Below are 25,826 nucleotides of genomic sequence, written 5' to 3' on the forward strand. Positions count from 1 at the left end.
ACCATGTACTAGTCTTTCTTTGACACTCCATACAATATATTATAATTCTTCAAAAATAGAAAATAGTCTTAATTAGCCTTTTGTTTTTCTGGATTTCTTAATTGCCTATCTTTTTTATTAACTAAATATATACCTTATCTTATTCTCAAGGTTTTCTTGTTAGATTGTTGGCTGATTTCTTTTCTTTCTTTTTTTTTTTTTTTAAGATTTTATTTCTTTGACAGAGAAAGAGAGATAGCACAAGCAGGGGGAATAAGAGAGGGAGGAGCACGGTCCTTGCTGAGCAGGGAGCCCAACTTGGAGCTGGATCCAGGAACGTGAACTGAGCTGAAGGCAGACACTTAACTGACTGAGACACCCACGTGCGCTGATTGGTTGATTTTCATTCTCCCAATCACATTATGAACTGCATGGAATTCTCTTTTGCCCCCAAATCTTTCCCTTTGGTGCTCTTCATTTTCCAGTTCCAAAATGGAAGATTTTAGGAATGCCTGGGTGGCTCCATCAGTTAAGCATCTGACTCTTGACTTCAGCTCAGGTTTTAATCTCAGGGTCATGAATTCAAGCCCCACATTGGGCTCCCTGATGGGTGTGGCACCTACTTAAAAAAAAAAAAGGAAGATTGTGTATCATATTTAACTTCCCTTTCCTGTGTTAGATCCCATGACTACTTTTGTGTTGGAGAACCTCTTCATTCTGCTGGAACACATATTCAAGTAACTTCTTAAGAAAAGGGTCCTAGGAAGTAAACTTTCCTAGTGCTGGTTTATGTGAAATGCCTATGTTCTACTCTCACAGTTGATTGATAGGTTGGCTGAATATGGAAATTAGTTTCAAATTCAATTTCCCCTAGAACTGAAAGGACTACTCTATTATCTTCTAGCAGCCAGAAATGTTAATGAGAATTTGGCTGTTCAATTTCCATTCCTCTGTAGGTGGTCTAATTTTTCCCTCTGGAAGCTTTTAGAAAGTTTTATTTATTCTTAGAGTTCTAAAATTTTACAAAGTTGCATCCAAGTGGGTTATTTCCCCCACTTACTATAGTTGGCCCTTAGGAGACTCTTTTAATGTAAAAATGTATGTCCTTTTCTAGGAAATTTTCTTATATGATTTCTCTTTTACTATTCTCTCCCTTCCTGGATCTCATATTACTTAGCTGTTGGATTTCTTAGACAGGTTTTTATATCTCCTCTTTTCATATTTCCCATCAGTGTAGAGAATGCTATTTATATCTCAAGGTCTTCTTCACTTCATCTTCTTTGTTCACATCAGTTCATTAAAATAATAACATTTATTATTAACAAATGCGTCAGACTGGAGCAGAATCTTTGCTTTTTACCAGTCTGTGTGCTGGATCCAGAGACATGCCCACCCATTTGCTGTTGTAGGTAGCATCCTCTTCTAGAGTTAATGCTGAAAACTGTCAGAGGGTGGATTTAAAAACAAAAGAAAACAAAACAAAAAAAAACCTTACTGAAGTCCAATTGTAGTATTGCTTTCCCTTCTGCCAGGCTCATCAGTTTCTCATAGATAAAATTAAATTGGTCTGGCATAATTTGTACTTCACAAAATCACGTTGATTACTACCCAGTACCTTGTGCTCTTCTAGGTGGTTGCAAATTGATTGTTTGATGATTTGTTCTTGTATCTTCCCAGGTATCCAAGATAAGCTGAATAGTCTATAATTACTATGGTTATGTTTTTCCCTGTTTAAAAAAAAAAAAAAAAAGTAGGTACTCCATCTGCTGATTCCACTTGTCAGGACCTTCTCCTGTCCAACCTTCCTTTTCTAAAATAAAGGCTGGTGGTCTTGCAATTACGTTTGCCAATTCCTTAAGTACCCTGGGATGCAAGTAATCAGGCCCTGCTGATTTGAATGTCCCGAGCTCTCTGAAGTGCTCTTCAATCACTTCTTTCCCCTTGTTTGCCTTTGTACCTCCAATAAGATACCACTTAATCTGGTTTAGTTTCCTTATCATTGCTGATTAAAAAGAAAAAGGGGGGGTGGTTAAAAGCATAGTGAAAACCTCCGCTATTAGTTATGTGTCCATAGTTTTTGTTTATCAGTACTTGTTAATGGTTTTGTTTTGTTGATAGTTTTAATGACTGGATTTTGCTGTCTATAAATTCCTTCCTGTATTCTCCCCTTCCTTGCTTTCTTCCTTTTTCCCCTCCCCCCTCCACTCTCTCCCTTCTTGAATTTCTTATGGAGGGTAAAGTAAGGAGAAGGGAGGGAAAACAAAAGAAGCAAAGAGCTCCACAGAATTTTACGGCAGAGACATTAGTAACCACATGCTCCATCAAATTTCCTGGCCTGCTTATAGTTGGGACAAGAGGCACGTAACCAGTTCTGGTTAATAGGTGCTCAGGAGCCATGAGTCAGTTCCCCATTGTCCTCTTTCCTCTGGCCCCACTAAACTAGAAGCCTCATGTTCTAGATGGTGTACCAACAAAATGCAGGTGACCTGGACAGCCCAGTCACCACTGAACAGAGGCACCACTAGGGAGCCATCAGGCCCCCAGAGGACCGCATGTTGAGGTTTGCTTTTGCAGTGGAGGCTACTCCACCTTCACTAATACAGTACTGATTTATAAATTAGTCAGATTATGCTAGGTTTTCCTTTTTTTTTTTTTTTTTTAGAGATTTATTTATTTATTTGACAGAGCGAGATCACAAGCAGGCAGAGAGGCAGGCAGAGAGAGAGAGAAGGAAGCAGGCTCCCGGTTGAGCAGAGAGCCCGATGCGGGGCTCAATCCCAGGACCCTGGGATCATGACCTGAGCCAAAGGCAGTGGCTTAACCCACTGAGCCACCCAGGCGCCCCTATGCTAGGTTTTCCTAAGGGAACAAATTAACTCCGAAATCTAAGTGGCTTAACACAGCAAAGTTTTATTCTTATTTGTGGTACATGGTAGATGTTCTCCAAAGAGGGCCCCCAGTGACTCCTCCCTCCAGGAATCACACCCTTGGACAGTCACCTCCCTCTCTGCCTCTGCACTGATCCCGTGACTCATAAGAAAATGTAGAAGTGATACTGTTGACAGTTATTGGCCTCAACCTGAGGAAATCCTGACAGCCTCATGATATAAAAATCTGGCCATCCTACTGCAAAGAGAGGCAACACACAGATACCTCGACAATTAGACTCCATGTGGAGAAGCACTGAGGTCCCAGATGTGCCTGAAGAAGCCATCTTCAGTTCAATTCCATTCAGGCCTTCCAAGAATTCCAGCCCCAGCCACCGTCAGGCTACAATCGCATGAAACCCAAAATGAGAAGAGCAGAGCTGTGCCAGCAGAGACCAGCCAACTCACGGAGCTGTGAGACATAACAATAAATTGTTTGAAGCCATTCTGTATGGGATGGCCTGTTAGGCAGCAATCGCTAAAGAAGCATGGTAGATAGGCAGGGTTGGTGTCTGGGGGCTGGGCTCCACACAACATTCGTGGGACCATGTTGATACAGGTTGTGTTCTACATCTTGTACCTGTACCAATGAGAACACGTGACTTTCCTTATTGCAGTGGCAAGGCAAGAGAGAGCTGGGCATTGCGTATCAATTTAAAAGCTTCCATCCCTGTTCCCAGGCCATTGGCCCATGAAAAAGTCAATGAGTAAACAGAAATTCAATGAGCATTAAATGTCCCTGCCACAAAATGCACCACTTAAAATTTCTCTTTGTTTCCCCCTTAGTATTATAGCAAGGTTTATCCGGGAACCATCCAAGTACCTTTCCAGAAACTGTAAACAGTGGTGTGTAGGACTGGCTCATATAGTTCCCAAGAGCCCATGGAAAATATCTCCTCTTAGTTCTGCACTCTGTGATGCCATGTTGGTAGAATGAAACCAGTCATGGTGGAGATACTTACACCACAGAAACTGGCTAAGTCAGGGCTCCCTTGCCTGAGAGGTGTTTGTTACATATTTATCAGACCACTCACTCGCTATACAACATCCAACATATATTTATTATTTGGCTGCCCCTGTATTCCCACATATTCATTTCTTATTATAGGTAGACTTTTAAAAACTTGCCATCAATGGTTTTATCTTTCTATTTCATTATTTCAAATAACAGCCGAACCTATGAAGATATCTGCACAAACTTGAGTAACCTTGAATAGTAATAAAAAAGATGACAGTTTGAAGCTTTCTGTGTGTAATCAGGCTGCACATATTTTTATTGCTAACTTCACTTTTGTACGGTATGGGAAACATTGCCATATTGTAAGTACAAAACATACCTATTTTCAGCTAGCATCAACAAGGTAATGCTTCCAGTAACTATAACATCTAATAACATTATCTTAGCTACTGATTTATTCTGGAAGCTTCAGTACCATGTAAGCTTTAGAGTTTATAAGAACATATATTCTCTTTTAAACCTTGTTGAAAGAGTTAATTCAGCTTCCTGTTCGAATGCATCAACTTTTGCTCTCCTAGCCTTCAGCCTCCACACACACACAACCGAGAGAAAGGCCATCAATAAGGTTCAAGCTTCTATTATGGGATATGAAGCAATAACATTTTAAATAGCACCTTGGAGGCCTGAAGGAGTTAATACATCTTTCAGCAGTGCCTACTTTACAGCTCTGGAGTATTCTGGATCCTGAAAACCTGGATCATTATTTATTAAAAGCAGGAGAAGGATCCAGTTAGAGGGAAAACCTCATTCATCAAGCAAGAAGAAAGGACATGTTTACAAATGACATTTGAAAATAAGATGACCAGAAACCTTTCACTACAAGTAACAAGGGATCTGAACTTGATCCATGCCTAATAATATGGTAAAATATAAGACGGTTCTGGTATCACACAACTCATCTTTAAAATGCTGCTTCCTAGGTAAAACCCAGTGAGACCACCTATGGATTTTTTTTTTTTAAGATTTTATTTATTTGAGAGAGAAAGAGCAAGAGAGAGAGCACAAGTTGGGGAAGGGAGCAGGGGCAGTGGGAGAGGGAGAAACAGGCTCCCTCTCTGTCATCTGAGCAGGGAGCCTGGAGGGGGAGGTGATCGATCCCAGCACCCCCAGATCATGACCTGGGCTGAAAGCAGATGCTTAACTGACTGAGTCAACCACCCAGGACTGGATAAATTTTTTTTTTAAGATTTTATTTATTTATTTGAGAGAGAGATGGAGAGAACACGAGGAAGGGGAAGGGTGAGTAATGGGAGAGGGACAAGCAGGCTCTCCACTGAGTGGGGACTCCGACCAGGGCTCCATCCAAGGACCCTGAGACTTTGACCTGAATTAAAATCAGACGTTTAACTAACTAGACCACCCAGGAGCCCCTACCTATGGATAAATTTGATGTTCATTAATTCAGAGTAGGAAGAAAAAGGCAATTTTCTCCCTGTACCCACCAACCAGTACATTTTCAATCACCATAATTTTCTGGGATCTTTGATACCTGCTCGAGTTTCAGGGACTTTTCCATGTATGAACCAAGATTCTTTTGTGTACAAGTATGATTGATTCTATTTTCTAAAGATGTCCACACTAATATCATCCTGGCCATACACTCTTCCCCAAACGGGATACTGACATTCCTTCCCTGAGAGGCAGGGTCCCTTTGAACCTGGGGTGGGACCGGGGTAATCTACGGTCTCCACAAACAGGATAAGGCAGAAATAACACTTCGTGACTTCAGGATTAGGTCATAAAAGGTGAGGTGGCTTCTACGTGGCCCCTCCTCCTTGGGACCATTGCAGCGACCCCATGAGAGGATGTCTATGGCAGCAGCATTCCCAAAAGATTCTCTGGTTCTTTCCTCCTTAGTTCACTGCTGGTGCTCTTTCAGGTTTTACCCATTTCAATCCTGAGCGGAGTGAACAGAGGCAAGTCCTCTGGCTGGGTTTCCCTAAAAGGAGCCTGGCAAGATAGGAAGATGAAGCAGGACGTACTCGCCACTGGGGTTGCTGTGGTGGTTGTGCTGTGTTTTGCTTCATCACATCACCAGTCTTCGCTACCTAAATAGAAACACCCCGTGCAATCCTTGTCACACTGGTATTATTTTAAGTAAACACAGGGAGGTGGGACAAAAGAAAATGGCTATTAATCAGAACTTCAGCCCTGAGCAGGTGCCTTCAGAACCATCCAAGTCGAACAGTTGTTTAGAGGTCATTTGTAACCAAGGCGATCTGCAGTGGACAGGATCAAAAATGATTAGTTATCTCCTTCAGAATTCACGGTTACGGTCATCTCCAGAGACTCCTGTTCTGCAGCTCACTTCTGAATACTGTAGCAACAGATGAGCTGAGGAACCCATTCAAATGGGATTGGTAAAAAAAAGTCACGAAAATATTGCTTCTAATTAGGCAACCCTAATGCCTGAGTGACTGTCAAAAACAAAAACGAAAACAAAAAAATCAAAAGGCTAAAGCAGTGTATTTCATTATTTTCCCCTTCCGAATAATCAGCTTCCTGAGACCATGCTGATATGTATTCATCTTTCCTTTCAAATACAGAATGGAGGGCTTTGCAGCCTGGTTTCTCACCTGTCCTTGCCTAGACCAGCGCACTGCTAGTGAAGAGGGCAGAAAGGAGGTCTGCAACCCAGTAGTGAGCAGTGGAGTCACCATCCGCCTTCCAGCTTCGGCACCCCACCCACCCCTCACTGCAGCCTCAACATGTGGCTGATGAGGCAACTCTCCCACTCGGTTATTTCCAGGCAGGATCATCTAGGGGTTAAGGGCTTGTTGCCTACATGATTCGGTTTTAACCCTGGCTCAGCCACCTGCCACGTGGTTTACCCGCTCTGTGCCTCGGCTTTCCCATCTGTAAAATGGCGATGATAATAGTATCTACCTCCTAGAGCTGTGGTGAGATTCCATAAATTAGTATCTGTAAAACACTAAACGAGGGGCCAGTACATATTAACCACCTAATAAATGTTAGTTACTATGACTATCACCTAGGAATGTTGCAAAATCATAATTACAGCACATTATATTTTATTGTCCTCTAGCTGCATACCATGAAATCACCGTATAGACAAACATTAGCCAGAACTTTTGTTATTTCAGTTCCTAAACACTTTGCTATGAGATCCAAAATGTAACAGATTGGAGTGGCTAAAGTCAACGAAGACTAATGAGAGGCTTCAGTATTCTTTTTTGCCAGTGATCCTACTTCTAGGAACGCCATTTTTGGAAATTTTCAAATATGCAAGCACCAGGTACAAAGAGGCTCACTGCAGTGTTATTTATATGGTGAAGAAGGAGACCCAGCCTACCTGAGAAACAATCTAAGAATGATTGAAAAACACTACAAATATTATGAAGCCACTAAGAGGGGTGCTTTTGATAAATGTTTACTGATCAGTAAGTAAATGATCATGAAATAAAGGCAAGTGGAAAAGCTGGTGTCACCAGACCACATTTAGTAATTATGGACGCACAACGACAGAGAAAACTAAAGTCTAGGGAAATGCATCAAAATGTTCACAGTGGGGTTTCTGAGGGTGGAAGGATTCTGTGCATGGATTTTGTTTATATTTCTTGACGGTTTTTGGTGTCACAAATTATTTTATATTTGAGGAAAACATAACTCATACGCCAAAATATTTAATAAAGATTCAGAAGACACACTGGGGACTAATAGGAACTGAACCCATGTCTCCTAAATCCCTAGGTATTTTCTGTGAGTGTGAGTGTGAGTGTGTGTGTGTGTGTGTGTGTGTGTGTGTGTTAGCCTCAAACGATACCAAATAACAGAGACAGGTGTTGTTATTCTTCAACTTATCTTTGCTTCGGACAGAAAAACTGAGTAATTTCTTGGCTAAAAAACAAAAAAACAGAGAAAGAGAGAGAGAGATGGATGAGGGCAGTTGGGGAGGGCAGCAAGGGCTTCCTAAGGCATTAGGGTACAATTTGGCATTAACTCATCACAACTATATGTTTTCACAATAGGTAGAAACATCCTTGGCCCCTAGCAAAATGGAAGAGACCCCTCTCCCCTCTACCAGTTCCTTTGGAAGAGGTTTTAAAAAATGAAGTCTGCGGTTTAAAAAAAAAAAAAAATTAAAAGAAAGCAAAATAATACTCATGCAAACAGGACATCAGTCAAGTCCAAATAGACAAGGAACAGAATTCCATGAATTCCCATGCCCCTTCATGCCACGCCTTGCTAATAAAGCTCCCTCTCTGAATCCTGCACCTAAGGAAAGATTACTAGGGAGAGCTGTGCTCTGGAAGGGCTCAGAAGCATTAGGAAAGGTCAGTTTTACCTGCAGGTCATCTAATACCCTTAGACAGGGTCCCAGGTACTGCCCTCCGCCTGGGGGCCTTTCCCCTTCAGGGCAGGGAGCCTTGCAAAAGCTGCGCTTTGGCCTGAAAAGAAAGATGAATAAAATTAGGATTATTTATGATACTGGAGTGATTTAATAATATTTTTCAAGAACCTGAAGGATTTATGTACAGGAACTGCTGTTTTAGTAACTAAACCCTTTTGGATGGACTCCAAGATAAACTAAGTCTTGTCTGGTTTCCGCCCTGAGCCTCTCCACCTTTTCCAGTTTCTCTTGGCAGAGAATCTCTTCTACTTCGCTGAAGGGTGATGGTCAAGGAGATGACCTTCTTGGCTGCTTTATCTACGCTCGTCCCACCTCGAAATGTCTCTCAGCTTCTCTTTGTTCCTTCAAATCTCAAAAGGCAGAATCAAGAGGGGAGGGAAGTAACATTTGCTGAATGCCTGCTGCATGCCAGGAGCTGGCAGATACATTAGCTCATTTAATTCCCACAAACACCTTGTGAGGTAGGCATAATTATTCCTATTTTGCTTGTTAGGGGATAGAGGAAATTTATTCTTTTAGCAGCTGGTAGAAGAATTCCTCTTGGGGGCGGAACCATCTTTGTGAGAAAATGCCTTATTCAGCCTCTTTGGGCTGTAAAGCAGGGATATGGGGCAATATGTGGAGGAACTGGGGGTGGGGGGAGACCCAGGGCTCCTCACTCAGAAAGAAGAGCCAGAAGCAAGAGGAGAGCAGGAGGTTTATAAAAAGACTGTGGGGCGGGCTGAGGGGCACAACACGCTCCACTCTCCCGAGGGACACTCTTTTTTGATCTCCAATAAATGCACTAAGCTTATGAAATGCTTGGCGAAAGAGAATTCTCAGAATGGCCTTGTTGGCACAGGGTGAAACAGAGGCCCCCTGTGTGGCACCCGAAATGGTAATGGGTGGTACCAGAGGGATGTGTTTTCTTAATCAAAGAGTATGAAGTCCTCCCTTGACACCCGGGCAGGCAGGGGGACTGAGGCTCAGAGAAGTCAAACCATGTTACTGAGATCAAACAGCAGTGATGAAAACATGCATCACCAGCCGAGATTGAAGAGACCCGGGTCTATTTATCCCGAATGTCCTTGGCGTTTTCTCTAACCCACAGATTGCTAAGTGAGGTGGCTCTCTCCTCTCCAAGGCCAGCTCTTCCCCTGGTGTACTCCATCCAATCCTAGTCACAGCAGTGGGATTTACTGAGTGCCTACCTGATGCCGGGCATGGCTGCACCCATTTGCTCTTTCAGTCCTCGCAACATCACGTATAATTATTGGGATTTCAGAACGTGAGAACTGCTACTTAGAGAGTGAAGACACTAGCTCAGGGGCCCGCTGCTGGAAGTGGTGAGACCAGACTGATTCTTTCCTCCCCTCTCATTCCTTCCCACCTCCATCAGGAATGATTCCTCCAATTAACCCATTCCTTCCTTACCATACCTTGGGCTGCACCCCGAGATGGGACCTGGTGGGGTACGCACAGGTCATGCAGCTCAGCTTGGGTCAAAGTCATTCTGAAAGCTCAGGCTAGTAGTGTAACTCCAGGGTTGGCAAACCTTTTCTCTAAGGGGCTAGACAGTAAACATTTTCAGCTTTATGGGCTGGAAATGATCTCTGCGGCCAACTGCTTCACTCTGCCTTTGTAACATGAAAGCAGCCAGAAACGTAAAGGAATGCACATGGCTGTGTTCTAATAAGGCTTTATTAATGGACACTGAAATTTGAATTTCATATATTTTCTGCATGTCACAAAGTGTTATTCTTCTTTTGTTTTCCCCTCCAACTATTTAAAAAGATAAAAACCATTCTCAGTGCAAGAGGCACATAAAAACTGGAGGCTGGCTAGATCTGGCCCATCGGTCACAGCTTGCTGACCTGTGGTTTTAGTAAATGCTCCCTCCTCTGGGGTTCCACATCCAGCTGGGCCCACATCCAGGCTGAACGGCCTCTGGGCTGGGCTTTGATCCTTCTTTCCTCTCGCCTATAAAACCACACATGTTCAGTTCCTGGGATTCTGCACATTGCTCTCTCCTTAGGAGCTCTCCTCCAACGCTAAAGCTTCTCCAGCTGAACCAGAAGAAAGGTTGTCTGCTGTCCCTGAAGGAGGTGGCCATAAGATAAGACAGAACTGCATCACTTAGGTGACCCGGTGAAGCTAAGCTCCAGGGCAGGTGAAAGGAGTGTCACCCTAAGGCTAGGACAAGCTTTGAGAATAATATGCTTTCAAATAGATGGAACACCCTCAAAAGAAATCTCCAGGAAGGGTGGTGAAGACACTGCTGAGAATCTGACTCCAAAGAAGGAGTTCCTGGAGCCCAAAATGGAAATGGTTTTCTCGTCCCAAGAGGCCAAGATGAGAGGACAAGGGATAGTAGGAAAGGTGAAGAGCAGGAATGCAATTCAGACCACTACCAGGGGCAGCCTACATCCAGACCCAGAAAAACGATTAAAATGCCTGAATGAACAATGGAGAATAACTGCTAACATTCATTAACAACCTACTATATTCCAGGCACTATGTTGTGGAATTCTTTACATATATTATCTTATTTAATCCTTTTAACACTCTGATAAAATAGGCATTAAAAAAAAACCTCCTTGCATTTATTCAAGAAATGCAAATATTATTTTCTATGTAGCAGACACTGGGCTAGATGCTGAAGACAGGTAAATAAACAAAAGCAGACCTTGTACCTGCTTTCATAAAGATGATAGTCTAGTATGGAAACTGGCAAATTTATGCTACAAAGAAACAGCAAATATTTTACTAGGTCATAAAGTCTCTACTGCAACTACTCTTCTCTGCCTTTGTCATACAAAAATGGCCATACGTAATATGTAAATAAGACGACTTGCTCATGTTCCGATAAAACTTTACTTACAAAAACAGGGTACAGACCAAGGCTGGCTATAGTTAGCTGAAATCTGCTCTAGCCTGAGACAAACATTAAGCAAATAATTTCCACAAATAATAACCACTAAGAGCTATCACATCAAAGTTCCTCATAACAAAAAAGCCTATAATAGAAGGGAGTTTCCCTATTTAGGGAGATCGGAGATTTCCTAGAGGGAGTTGGCTTAGATCTAAATGCAGAAATTACTGAAGAGGGAGGTAATAATTATTACAGAGGCATTGGTATGTGCAAAGGCCCTGTGGTAGAAGGGAGCATAATGAACACAAGACTGAAGGACTGTTTATGTGGTTGGAGCAGAAAGAGTGGCTGAAAAAGGCATATAGGGCCCAGACCACAAAAAGATCTTAGGGATCTTCTTAGGGAATTAAGTCTCAGTTTAAGTACAGAAACTATGGCACAAGGAGTTAAGTAGCATGCTCCAGGCAGTATAGGTAGCAAGCAATGAAGCTAGAAGCCCCTAGTCTGTTTACTTCCAGACCTAACTTCTGTATTACCTTTGTTCACTTTGGTTTTATGTTTGCCTTGTGTCTTTATAAACCCCTTTATGAAATTCCAAAATCTCTTAGCAGAATTAAAAGGAAAGGGAATTCTGTCTATATCTAGGCTAGAAGGCTAGCCAAGACCTGACATCAGCTGAAAACCAAAGTAAACTGGGTAGAGGAGTCCTAGTTTGAAAGAAGGAAGTATAAACACTGGAGATAGCTGTCTACTCTCTTTTATCTCAAATGTCCCCTTATATGGAGACTTATTAAATTGTCCTTATAGTCAATGTCAAATAGTGGTCCTCAGAATATTGCCAAATTCCTGCAACCTGCTCTGACATTCCTCTCTCTCTCTCTCCCTCTCTTTTTAAATGATTTTAAGTAATCTCTATACCCAACATGGGGTTTGAATTTACAACCCTGAGATGAAGAGTTGCCAGGCAGGTGCCCCTCTGATGTCCCTTCTTGATCTAGCCCCTGGCCACCTCTCTAGCTCTGTCATCACCACCTCATTTGTCACCCTCCCCTTCTTTGAGAAAACTGAATGACGTGCTGCTCCATGAAACTCCCTGCTGCCTCTTTCCTTCTGCTGGAAGAGCCAGGCCACCTCTGCCCTTCTGTCTGGATGCCTTCACTTCCTGAAGAATCAACTTGGGAATTACTCCTCAGGCTTCTGGTTTTGCAGAGAGCCTTTTGGGCCTGTTTTCTACCTAGCCTGAATGCTGTGTTCCTCCTCTATACTCACATGGCTAACATCCTAAACTCCTGCTCATGGCCAGCTTCGCTCACTGGCCTCTGAGCTGATGAGCTCTGTGACAGCAAAGAACTTCTCTGATAGGCATTTAGCATTTTCTATGTAGAGGTTAATTTGTTTAACATCACTTTCCATGTGGAGGTTAACTTGCTTAACTTGTTGTTAATCTACTTGTTTCTGCCTCCTAATTACTCTCATATTTCTCCTTGAGAGGTCCTAGAATCAGCAGTTCTCAAAGTGGGGTCCCTGGTCCAACAGCATCAGCATTATCTGAGAACCTGCTAGAAACGCAAATTCTCAAGCCTTCCTCCACCTCTATAATCAGACACTCTGAGGGTTGGCGTCCAGCAATCCATGGTTTTAATAAGCCTCCAGGTGATTCTAATGGTCTCTAAAGTTTGAGACCTGCTGTCTTGTAGGAAATCATTGCTCATTAAATTGTTGTTGATTCCTTAAAGATAGTACCCACTTGTTTTCAATCTGGAAATGAAAAAGTCATTGAGGAAATGACAATGGAATATTTATTAGGCTGGATTTTTAGAAAAGGAATTTTCTGACATGGTATTTCAAAATAAATCAGTAGTTCAGAGAATGCCCTCCTTCATATGCCTTAAAAGTAGACTGATCCTCTTCTGGCTGAGCCTCGTTTGGGTGTAGTCATGGAGAAGGGCAGGGGTTTGGACAAGACAACCCCACTAGGTGCCTTCCAGTGCTCAGGTTCTCTGCTTCTAGGATATTCTATGCACTGCAAAAGAAATACAAGTTAGGGAGCAGGACGTCATTAGTAGGGGACTTTGGGCTTTCCACCCACAAGGAAGTATATGCTTTTATTCCCCTCATACGTTGAGTCTGTGCCAGTCTAGACTCATAAAGAGAGATGACCAGGACCTTTGGAGAATGGTAATTGTTTGTTTTTAGGTCATAAAAATGAATCCTTGCATTGTTTTCAAAGGAACATGCTCTCCATGCAATCTATACAAACTGAATGACAAGTAGGTGAGGCCCAAGATTGGGAAGATAAAACTTCATTTGTTGATTTTTGGCCCTGGAGCTGAAACAATGGGACAAAGGAGTGGCTTGTTGGTATAAGCTCTATAAAACACAATAATATTAGTCATGTAAACAGAAGAAAATAGGAGAGGCTTAATGAGATAAATTACACCAAGTCACCACATTAGGGATTAAAATATTCTGATAAAGCAAACACACTAAAAGGTCCAAAAGAAAGGATAAAGGGAAGAGTGATAACTTCAGATTTGGAAAACAATGGGTCTTTCTATCCAGGGAGCTGACAAGAGGAGCTTTCAGAGACTGTCTGAACTGACTGAGCGCCCATTAAGATCCTACTTTTCATCCAAAAAAAAAAAAAACCCAAAAAACAAAAAAAACACCCTCTACTCAAACCACTGCAGACAAAGCCAACACATTCTTTTCTTCTTTGCTTCCCTGTTCTTTTTTTTTTTTTTTCCCCTTCACAATTGCAAAGCAATCCATTTTGCTATATACTTCTGTGAAGGGAATAAAAGCGTTCACAGGTTTCCAACTCTCTATTTGCATTCGCTAGATTTGTTGGCCTGACTTGCAAAGTGTGAATCGGCCGCTGTTCTCAAGCTCAGGGGAAAAGAGCCAACTTATCACTGTTTAAGACTGCCCATGTACCTGTGTGAACAGTAACTTTTCATAACCGATTTTATAAGGACATTTGAACAATGGAAGTATAGTGCAAGATTTGTGCTATTTAAGCTAATAGCGCTGCGAGGTCTTGAATAGATAGTCTATTTCTATAGCTGTCTTTATTAAGTGTACATCTATAACTGTGAAGAAACAGAACTTTTCCCAAAACTTGGAACAGGCAAATTCTCTCTGGTTCATACTACCTTAAACTTCTTGGCAAAGGTGATGCGGTTGCCAGAAGCCAATGAGCATTTAAAAAACAAAAGAATAAATACTAGTAGTAACAACATCAATAACAACAACAATAATAATAAATAACCAGCAATAACAACAATAATAATAAAATAACCAGGCTATCAAACCTAGCTCAAAACAACAACTAAACAACAACAACAATAATAATAAATAACCAGGCTATCAGACCTAGCTCTGGGTCAAGAGCTGACAATACTACTGCTAGAGTTAGGTCTGCAGCCCAGCTTTTCAGAAATATTCCTCTTGGGTGTCAAAACTCAAGCCTATGGGAAAAAACAAAACGAAACGCAACACTCCAGCCACAGTATTTCCACAATAAGCTTTTGATATTTTATTTGGTTGCTTTTATTATTATTTATTTATTTATTTTTATGTAGGCCTCATGCCCAATGTCGGGGCTTGAACTCATGACCCTGAGATCAAGAGTTATATCTTCTTCTGATCGAGCCAGCCAGGAACCCCTTTTTGGGTGTTTTTAGAAGTAGTATGCATGCATTTGTTATGAAAAATATTAAAAATGCAAACAAAAGAATTAAAACAGCCTTGATCATAAGACCTACATAAAGCCATATTTTGTTTTATTTACTTCCAGGCTTTTTTCTGGGCATATGCTAAGATATGCACACACGTACTACCCAATTCAATACCATCCTATGATATACTAATATCAAATACTATTGCATTATGTACTTTTTTCACTTAATAATTATATACACTTTCTTGCCAATAAAAATTTTAAAGCAAAAGTTATAAATTGATAGTCAATGAAGACGTCTGATTGGCTCATACAATGGTCAACCAAGCGGAGCTGAGGAATGGTGAATCCTGTGAGATGGGGCCTGTGCTCTCAACTTAAGTCTCCACTACTCCATTGTTCTCCCTCTGAGGCTGCAGCTACTATGCCTAATTTCATTTCCGTTCTTAAAAAAAATAATAATAATGATAAATAGTAGGGTTAGGAGGAAAGTAAAACAATCCTTCTCTTCTCCATGTCTCTATTTTATATCCAGACTACTTCACTCACTTCTGTTACTGCTTGGCTCCCAGGTTTGGGATCCTTTTACTAAAGCATGTTTTGTAAAAGCTTTAGAAAATACAGCAATGGGGTACCTGGGTGGCTCAGTTGGTTAAGCATCCAACTCTTGGTTTTGGCTCAGGTCATGATCTCAGGGTGAGATCAAGCCCCATGTTGGGCTCTGTGTTTAGCCACGAGTCTGCTTGAGATTCTGTTTCACTTTCCCTCTGCCCTTCCACCTCTGCTCTCTTGCATGCTCTCTCTCTAAAATAAATAAAATCTTTAAAAAAAAAAAAAAAAGAAAGAAAAAAATATAGCATTATGTGACTTCCATAATTTATTGAACCAAATCACTGCTGTTGCATACTCTAGTTGTTTCCAGTTTGTTGATATTATCAATAATACTGGAAGGAACATCTTTTTACATAAATGTAAAAGAGACGTTCCTAGAAGCAGAATTGATTTCGAAGGGTAGGAGTATTTTCTTTTTGATATATTCTTCCAAATGCATTTCAGAAAAATTGTACCAAACGCATTCTACTAACAGGTGGCTTTGCTTATTCCCTATTCTCTATGCCACAGCATTACCATATATTTTGGTAGAAAGTAGTTGCCAATTTGAGGAGTTAAAAGTGCCATTTCAGAGGGCACCTGGGTGGTTAAGAGTCTGCCTTTGGCTCAAGTCGATATCTCACAGTGCAGATCGAGCCCAGAGTTGGGCTTCCTGCTCAGCAAGGAGTCTGCTTCTCCTTCTCCCTCTGCCCCTTCCCCAACTCCTGTGTGTGCTCTCTCTCTCTCTCAACAAAATCTTGAAAAAAAAAAGTGGAATTGCAGGCACTGAGCCAAGTGAAATAAGTCAGAGAAAAACAAGTACTGCATGATCTCAGTTATATGTGGATTTTTTTCAAAAGTCATTTAAGAAATAATAAAAATAAAAATCACATTTTTAGGTGCACCTGGTTGGCTCAGTTGGTAGAGCACATAATTTTTAATCTTGGGGTTGTTTGAGCCCCATGTTGAGTGCAGTCCCTCCTTTAAAAAAAAAAAAAGCATTTTTAATATGATTTCACACACATTTTTTCATATATAGACAATTTTATTTTCTTTGGGAATTGCCTATTCTAACTTTTTTATGTGTGTATTTTTTTTTTTTTTTTTGACATACTGAAATATTTAACATTCATGAAGTCAAACCTGGCCATACTGTTTCCTTCCTTTGCTTATATGTTTACAAAGTCTCTACCTTGTGACTGGGAAAAATTTAATGTGTATTTTCTCCTGTCTTCTGTTGTTTTCCTTTTTACATTTATGCTTTCAGTATCCCTCTCAACAACATTGGCCAGGGCTTCACAGGGAAACTCTGTTTCATGGCCACGTGGCGCTATATGACCCAGGGTTATGTCTTCTCGTGCTTCTCTAACTCTTCTCAATTTCCCACAATAGCTCCTTGCATACTCACAATCCTTTAAATATTTCGTAGACTGACATATGCTTCAAAAAATGATTTGGGGAATATCATAAAAATGCAGTTGTTTGGGTGACCTGAGTAACTCAGTCGGTTGAGAGTCTGCCTTCAGCTTGAGTGATGATGCCAGGGTCCTTGGATTGAGCCCCACGTTGGGCTCCCTGCTCGGTGGGCAGCCTGCTTCTCCCTCTCCCTCATCCTGACACTTCCCCTGTTTGTGTTCTCTGTCAAATGAATAAATAAAAAAATATTTTAAAAAGTGCAGTTGTTCTACTCCCTGAGGTGGGATCCAGAAAAATGTAATTTTTATTAAGCACCCAACAGAATTTTTCTCCAAAGTGATGGAGGAACTGCTGGGTGGGCCCTCTTACCAATCTGCAATCCGTCTATATCTCTATCTCCATGTCTACGCAGAACTACATCCACATCCATTATCCGTGTAGTACCCACCGAACACCTGTAGCTATCTCCCAGGTACCTCAAACTCAATCTAAAGTACAATTCACTACCTAGCCACTCAAAACTGCTCATCTGCTAACAACAAAAGGTTTCTCTGCCCCAGATCTGAATCAGCCATTTCTCCAAGGATCTCTTATATCTTATATTAGATAATGGTATTTAGAAACTAAGGTCTGGGCACTGTATACCTACCATTATCTTGTCTTACTTTGAACTGTTTCCTCGGGACACAGTTCCAGCAGTGAGATTATTAGCTTACAGAAGATGAAATATTTTATAGCTCTTGATTCAATATTGACAAAGGTACAACCAGTCCATTCGTGGGCCCTATTGGGACCATATATCTTTGCCTCTCCTCCCTCAGCTTGTGTCAGTCACTAATATTGAAGCGGTAGCATTACCTAGCATTGTCCTCCTGATATGAGAAGTTCAGGGGAGAGGACTGACATACAGTTCCTATCCCCGCCTTGTCTAGTTCCCCAGGGATCTTTGCTGGATGGAGATAACAGACACACCCTGAACAAGAGCCAAAAGGGGAAGAAAGAACTAGGTGGGCAAGCGTACTATCTAGCTCCCCCTTATGCCCCTTCTCCAAATTAGTGCATGTCTGGTACATTTGTAGAGGAAGATGGGGCCAAGGCCAGGACCTGTAAACAAGGTTTCCCACTTGCCTTTACCACCTTAGTCTATGCACCCTCAGAATGCACCAGGAAGACAACTGGCCTTTCATGATGGCAGTGAGAAAAAGAGAAAGATGGGCATGATTTCTGAACTTTAATGAACAGTAAAAACATCGACCAAAAATGTGTGGCCCAGATGAGCATAGTGAGAGAATGGAGGATGGAGAGAAAGGTAGCCATGAATAGGGTAGAGAGGGGGCAGAAATGGGACTCCTCCCAGACTCGCATAGAGTTATCATTTGTGATAAGAGGGGATGGAATTCCCTTTCCTACAAGTACTACCAGGCATGCTCTCCAGGTAAAGCCCACATTTATTCACCCAAACTAAGTCCAAAAAGACACTGTGAGGCCCTTGGAAAGAACAAGACTTGCTATAAGCTGTCTTGATTTCCTTAAGGGTGAAAAGTGAAGAAAAAACACTGGAATTAAAATAAAAAGCTTAGGGGTACCTGGGTGGCTCAGTGGGTTAAAGCCTTTGCCTTTGGCTCGGGTCATGATTTCAGGGTCCTGGGATCGAGCCCCGCATCGGGTTCTCTGCTCAGTGGGGAGCCTGCTGCCTCCTCTCTGCCTACTTGTGATCTGTCAAATTAAAGAAAGAAAGAAAGCTTAGTGAAAAAGAAAAGAAAAGGAAAGAAAAAAAAAATGCCAGGGAAGAATCCGTGCAGACATTGATCATCCTAACAAATCTTATACCTGGCCCAAAACGTGCCACTACCACATTGCTGCTTTTGGTGAGCTTAGGGGAGAGCTCTTCCTTTTTTCTGATGCTTCTGGCTGACAGGAAGTCCCAACATCTCCAAACTGGACTACTCTGAGTCCAGCTCCTTCAGTTAAACCCAGAGGTTAGGATTAGCTGAAGGGGTGGTCAGTAATTCACCCAAGAGGCATCAGACATTCGGGCTAAGTACGCTGTCTGTAACATGGCCCTGCCTCTGTGAGATTTGGGGCTCAGTTTCCCATTTGTGAACAGAGATGTATTCATCAGAGTTCTCTACAGAAACAGAACCAATGGGACATATGCGGTGGGAGGGAGAGCATTATTACAGGCAATGGCTCCTGTGATTATGGAGGCTGAGAAGGTCGCTTACAAGCCAAAGCCAGTGGTGTCATTCAGTCAGATTCTAAAAGCCCAAGAACCAAGAGAGTTGATGGTGTAACTCTCAGTTGAAGGACGAAGAGTGAACAAGGATTGAAACCGTGGTAGGAGTGGTGGGAATGGTGACAGTGTAAATCCCAGCCAGAGTCTGAGGACCAGCAGTGCTGTCAGAGGGCAGGAGAAGATGCATGTCTCAGATTAATGGAAGAGCAAATTTGCCCTTCTACCTTTGTTGTTCTATTCAAGGCCCTTGCTGACTGGATGATATCCATTCACACCAGTGAGAGCAAACTTCTTCACTTAGTCTGTTTCAAATGCTAATCCCTTCCTGAAATCCTGCCCCAGTTAGGCCCAGAAATAATGTTTTACCAGCTCTCTGGGCATTCCCCCTTAGTCCAGTCAAGATGACGCATGAGATTAACCATCAAAGGTGATAACAGTATTGACTTCAGAGTCACCGTGAGGAACAGATGAATTCGTATGCGAAGTACTCAGAACAGTGAACTCAGAAACAATGGTTAGAAGGTGTTAATGATGATAATGGGGACTACAAGGTGTCAAAAGGCATCTTCCTTCAACAGGAAGGTACTGAAATTCCGTCTGATCACTGCTATAGTTTGAAAGGTGTCCAAACTATGCTTCAGGGAATGCTACTGTTTCAGGAGCTGGGCCCAAGTAATTCATTGCTACAACAGAGTAATGACCGTCTTCCCTGGTCCTCTCTCTACCAACTGCAGACTAAGTTAATGGATATAATTTTTTAACTTAAATTTTCATCCCATTAGTTTTTACACCTTTAGTGCTAAGTGAGCGTTTGGAAAGAATTAATGAGTAGAAAACAATTATTGGAAATGCTCAGAAACAGTCACCCAGGCATAGCTTAATAGCCAGATTATTTTTCATGAAAATGTACACAATTGTACAATATTCAAGATTGTATAAATATAAGAGTTACTTTCTGGTGGTAAATTTTAGTCTTAATTTGTATGAGAGAGTCATGTCAGTATTCCGTTTCCCTGCCAAGAGGATAGTAGCATCCAGGTTCAGTGCTAGCCGAGAGAATCTGCGTCCCCAACATGAGATACTGAAGGCCTTCAGACCATGTCCAGGCACATGGCTCCTCTATTTTGTACAAGGCTCAATGAATGTTAACACCCAGCTGAACACCAGCATGGATTATCTTACTGGTTTATTCTTATTACTTATCGTTTAAAGTACTAGCTTTTATTTCCCAGTTATACTTAAACTCTCTGACAGAAGAATTGACTTTTATATAGTTCCTTATGTCTTTAAGGTCAAGAAGAGAATTATATTTTTAGTGTATATCTAAATAAACACATTGGTTGATAACTTGTTGCCTGAAATGGATTATGCTTCAAAAATTTTTAACTTCCATTAACCACCCCCAAAATGAGAAGTGGGGCAGCTAAGTCTTAATAATTATGGAAATAGAAAATGTCTGCCTACTGAGGACCAAAAGGCCACAGTATGAGGTCTATGAGCTTCATGAATAGGGCTTTAGCCCCAAAGAGTTGTTGTTGCTGGGGAAAAAACCCTGCTCCACCAAAGTTCCACTGGCTTTAAAGGCTTGCTAGGGGCCATCACTACCAAACTGTAAATGATTTGCACTTTTCTGGGTCCTAACAAGAGGATATTTCCCTACTGATTCCTTTTACATATGGAAGAACTGTTGCTTTTGCTTTCTACATAGACCACTGAGCTAAACTCGGTGAAACTAAATTTAGCTTGAGATTCTTATTGGATATCTGTTGAGATTAGGGAACTATACAGTATCCTGTCCTATCAGGACATTTTCAAGATACGTGAATGATAGAACTCACAGAAAGAAGGTGCTTATTGCACTGGAAACAAACATTCTCAGCCTTAACCTTCTACTCACAATAACATCCCCCCCCAACCACCACACCTCTCCCCATCACCATCTTGGCTGCTCTACTCAACCCAAAGGGATGATGGAAATGAGAATATTTCATACTTAGAAAAGAATCTTCTAATTCTAGCCCAGTACAGTTATGGGCCTTCCAGTCCATTGTCATCCTAATGCTTGTGAACAAACATATTATTATGTGAACACGCTAACTGAAAAAGAGGGGTGTATTTCAAAGGACCTGTTTGAAGACATTGGATAACAGTTGACAGACTGCAAATCCTTAATATGCCTTCCCATTTTACTCTGATGGAATTCTTACTGAGAAGGAATTTCTTATTGAGTGAAATTTGAGAACTAAGTACCACCTCCTGCTTGTTCATTATTCCTTCTCCATCTCCCCTCCTCCAATCCTGGGAGCCCAGTACTGTTAACAGCATAAAGATAGGCTTTGTTCTATCTTCCCAAACAGAACTTTTCCTGAAATGGCTGCCGTGGGGGAGGGAAAGCTGGTAGGATTGGTCTTCGTATACCACAATGCTAAACGTCTTAGGTTTTATAAATCATAAGGTTCTTTTTCTTTTTCTTTTTTTGACCCTAATTTGAGTAGCCTAGATTGGTTACCTGATGGTCTAATTTTCCCAGACTGGAAATAGCCACACCTAGAGAGAAAAACTCCTTCCTTTCTTTCACTCTTCTCATAAACACAGGTTTTATATTTCAATGTTTTCCGTCTTTCTAAAGTAGGCCTGATTTCAAATGAAAGATTTCAAATGAAGAAAGACACATAGAAGAGGTCCTAAAGAGTCTCTTGGTAGACACAGAATTGTTGAATTTAAAGATAATTGAGTTTGACTTCTACCATATAACAGCAACCCACAGCCATTAGGATTCTTACTTAGACAGGGCTCATCAATTCTCACTAAACCTTATTCACAGATTTGAGAGACCTTTGCCATTGCTAATAAAATAGATGATGTGAGGGGCACCTGGGTGGCTCAGCTGGTTAAGCAGCTGCCTTTGGCTCAGGTCATGATTCTAGGGTCCTGCGATGGAGCCACACATCAGGCTCCCTGCTCAACAGAGAGCTTGCTTCTCTCTCTCCTTCTGCCTGCCGCTCTGCTAACTTGTGCTCTCTATCTCTGTCAAATAAATAAATAAAATCTTTTTAAAAAAATAAAATAAAATAGATGATGTGAAAGGAAACTCTCTTCCAGAGAAGTGTTAGCTCCCCCCAAAAATAATCCTGGACCAGACTATCCTCCTAAAAAAGTTCCACTAATATCTAAATGACTTCCTAATTTCTATATGTGTTTCTCAAGGTCTTTCCAACACACAACTTTGTATCTATGGGATGAGATGACGTGACATTCAAGAGGAGCATATGTGAGACCTAATTCTATTAAGCTCTCACTGGTTAGCCACATTTTTTTCTTATTATATTATCTAAAGGGGCAACCAGGGGCATTTAGCCACCCAAAGCAATTGTCGTATGTTGTGATGAACTGTTGTTCATCATATTTCATAGCCCTCCCACCCCAAATTCCATTTTTAACCTCCAAAAAGATAGGTGTATTACTGTTATTTCTTCTTGAGGATGAAATAGCCTAGGAATGTAGCAGTGGGGGGTTGGGGGGAGGACATTCAAGGTCAGTGGCTCCTGCCTTTCCCTGAGATCCACTTAACCTGTCCCCAAGAAACACCAGGATGATGCACTTCTAGAGTCCCAGCAGACAGGGCCATGACCAGACCCAGACTAGAGTTCCACAGAAAACCCCTTTGGAATCCATGCTGCTCTGTGATTTTCCAGGCCACATTGTAGCAGGGGTGGTACTTCCCCAGCTGCTAGGGTAGGGGCTTCATCAAGCACCCGGAGAAAAAGGGAAAGGGAACAAGACTGTTAGGGCCAACCGCTGTGTTAAGGAATATACTGTTGTCTTGGCTCATCTCATTCAGTCTAGCAACCACCATGAGAAACCTGGTGCTATCATCCTGATTTTATAAGTGAGGAAACTGGCCCAGAGAGGGGAAATGGTTTGGCCAAGCTCATATAGTAAGAAGCAGATAGGATTTCCATTTCAGGACCTTCCATCTCTGAGCCTGGTACTCTTTTTGTTATATGTTTGTTCTTTTTGTTTGTTTATTTCTAGGTTTGGGCATATGGGTGAGGCAGGAGGTAGGTGAGGGGTACCCTGGGATGTGGGCGCTAGGATGGGGATGCAGAGAAGGGAGAGGAGGAGGCAGAAAAGTGCTAGCAGGGCAGGGAGTGACAAAAGGATATGCAGGAAATTCCCCGAAGTGCCTTGAATCCTATTGATTTGGAACCGACTGACTTTAAGGCAGGGATTACGATTTACCATTGTTAAGAAGTGTAAAGGAATGAAACAATCTAATGTTCTTGATTATAGTTTTGGGGTTAATGACTTTCCATAAGTCAGAGGTGTTAATCAAATATAAAAATTCTATAGCTGTGATGTTTCACTTTATGTCAATTTAACTGGGCTAAGGGATGCTCAGATAGCTGGTAAAACATTATTTCTGGTGTGTCTGTGAGTGTGTGTCTGAAGATGAGCGTTTGATTCAGTAGCCTGAGTAAAGAAGATTGTCCTCACTACTGCAAGTGGGCATCATTTAATCCATTAGGGGCCCCCAAATAAAATAAAAAGGAGGAGGAATGGCAAACTCTCCTCTTTTCTTGAGCTGGGATTTGAAGCTCCTGGTCCTCTTACCTCCAGACTCCAAAACTGATACCAGTGGTCTGAACTGGATAATATCACCAGCTGTCTTGGTTCTCTAACTTGCCAATAGCAAATGATGGGACTTCTCAGCCTCCGTTACTGTATGGGCCAGTTCCTAACTTCAGTCCCCTACTGGTTTGGTTTCTCTGGAGAACCCTCACTAGGTATGACTGCATAATTCAAAGCAGTGTTTGTAAACCAGATGTTGCAACGTGTGCTTATGACTTGTGTGTACGTGCATGTGCATGTGGGCAAGACAGAGAACTAGACTGAGAGTTTAAAAATTGTATTTCTTACTATGGTTCGTGGTCAAAGATCCTTGAAAGCCATTGATTTTAAGAGGGCTTTGGAGGCTAGAAATAAATCCATTCACATTCAACAGGACAAATGTTTCCAGACGTGTTACCAGGGCCCTGACTACAGGTCTGCTGTCATCAGGACATCTCGAACCACTATTAACCACAGAACTAGCTAGGGCTCCCCTAATTTTGTATTTTTATTTTTAAAAATGTTATCATTTGTGAAGCTGTAAATAAGAACACGTTGCCCTCCTGTCCTAATCGAGTTAAGACTCACGGTCTCCCTCATTCCTCTGCTACAGAGCCTGTCTTTCTTTGTTGCTGTTGCAATTTGGGGTATGGATTGGGTGCTGTCAGAAAGCACTCGACTGATAGTGGCTGCGTTTCTCTGCTGGCGGGCACAATTCCAGAGCCCTGAGGCAGCTCTTAGCTCTGCTTGCAGGAATATAAATTCTTAAAAGTATCAACTTTACTTCCAAAGTGCCAAGAGAAATTCTACCAAGCTTGTGGGCAAAATACTACAGATGTTTTTTCTATCAGTAGGTCAATGAGAGATGTGATCTAGTGAGAGGAGAGTGAGAAATAGTACCTAAGTACTCAGCTGTGGGACATGGCTCTGAGTGAGCTCTCCTGGGTGCCAGGGTTCAAAACCAGCCCTCCCAACTGTGACTATGGGAAAGTACTGGGCTTCAGGTTTCTTTTCAATAAACATGGATGATGGTGGCATTTGCCAGTAGCAATGATGTGAGGGTCAAATGAAGTGAAACAAACAAAGCACTTAGAAGAATGTCTGACACATATAGTAAGTGCTCAATAAATAAAGGTAAGCACAAATTTAGGAAATGAATAGGATGAGGATCCACTGTGAAATAGGTGTACCACCAAAGAAAGGAATCCTATTGACTCAAGAAGATTGGAAACATACATACAACATAAAATGTATCACCTTAACAATTTTTTTAAATTAAATTCAAAAAAAATTTTAAGTAGACCCCACGCTCAGCATGGAGTCCAACCTGGGACTCGAACTCACAACACTGAGATCAAGACCTGAGCCGAGATCAGGAGCTGGATGTTAACCGACTGAGCCACTCAGGCGCCCCTTCACCCTTTTTAAGCACAGTTCAGTGGCATTAAGTATATTCACATGGTTGTGGTGCCACCATCACCATCCATCCAGAGGACATCCTGCAAGACTGAGACCTCTGTACCTATTAGGCAGTAACTCCCATTCCTTCCCCTTCCCAGCCCCTGGCAACTTCCATGAATTTGCTTACTCTGCATGCCTCCTCGTCCTACTCTGCATGGAATCATACAGTAGTTGTCTTTGGGTCTGGCTTATTGTTCTACATAATGTTCTATAGGCTGTTCCAGGTTGTAGCATGTGTCTGAATTTCTTTCCTTTTTAAGACCAGTTGACTCTTTAATGTATCAATTGACTTTTCCGAGATTTCAGAAATTAAAGATGTAAATATGACAACACTCCTTCTCCCCAACAAAGGCAAATAACTTCTTGAAACCCTCCCTGGAGTTACCCGGAGATACCTGTCTCTTTAGAAATGCAAAGTGGAAAATCATTTTTCCTACAAAAGGTATGATTCCTTGAGGCAGGCTGTTTACATTAATCAACATTCCTCTAATACTTGTCAGTGTTTTGTAACACTTTTCCAAGTGCCAATTGTAGCTTGTCAGTTCTTCTGAAGTGCGGAGGCTGTGAATGGGGAAAACCAGAATGGTAACTCTGTCCCCTAGGGGATTTTTCTGCTAGGATGAAGCTGTAATTTTTATCATTTTCATTTTACTCAACTGTTGCTTAGGTGGATGGTGGCTAG

General features: G+C 41.7%; 1 long non-coding RNA gene across 4 annotated transcripts in view; it reads right to left on the reverse strand.

Annotated features, from left to right (window-relative positions):
• The window catches only part of LOC131813185 (uncharacterized), a 164,285-nt gene that overhangs the window by 131,368 nt on the left and 7,091 nt on the right, over positions 1-25,826 (reverse strand). For 3 of the 4 annotated variants that reach the window (XR_009346661.1, XR_009346662.1, XR_009346659.1), the window contains exon 2: positions 8,231-8,333. This is a non-coding gene — a long non-coding RNA (uncharacterized LOC131813185). Of the gene's footprint in view, positions 1-8,230; positions 8,334-18,422; positions 18,553-25,826 lie in introns of all 4 variants that reach the window. The other variant, XR_009346660.1, reaches the window with a different exon arrangement.

Source organism: Mustela lutreola, chromosome 12 (genome assembly GCF_030435805.1).
Source record: "Mustela lutreola isolate mMusLut2 chromosome 12, mMusLut2.pri, whole genome shotgun sequence".
NCBI classification, from domain to species: Eukaryota; Metazoa; Chordata; class Mammalia; order Carnivora; family Mustelidae; genus Mustela; species Mustela lutreola.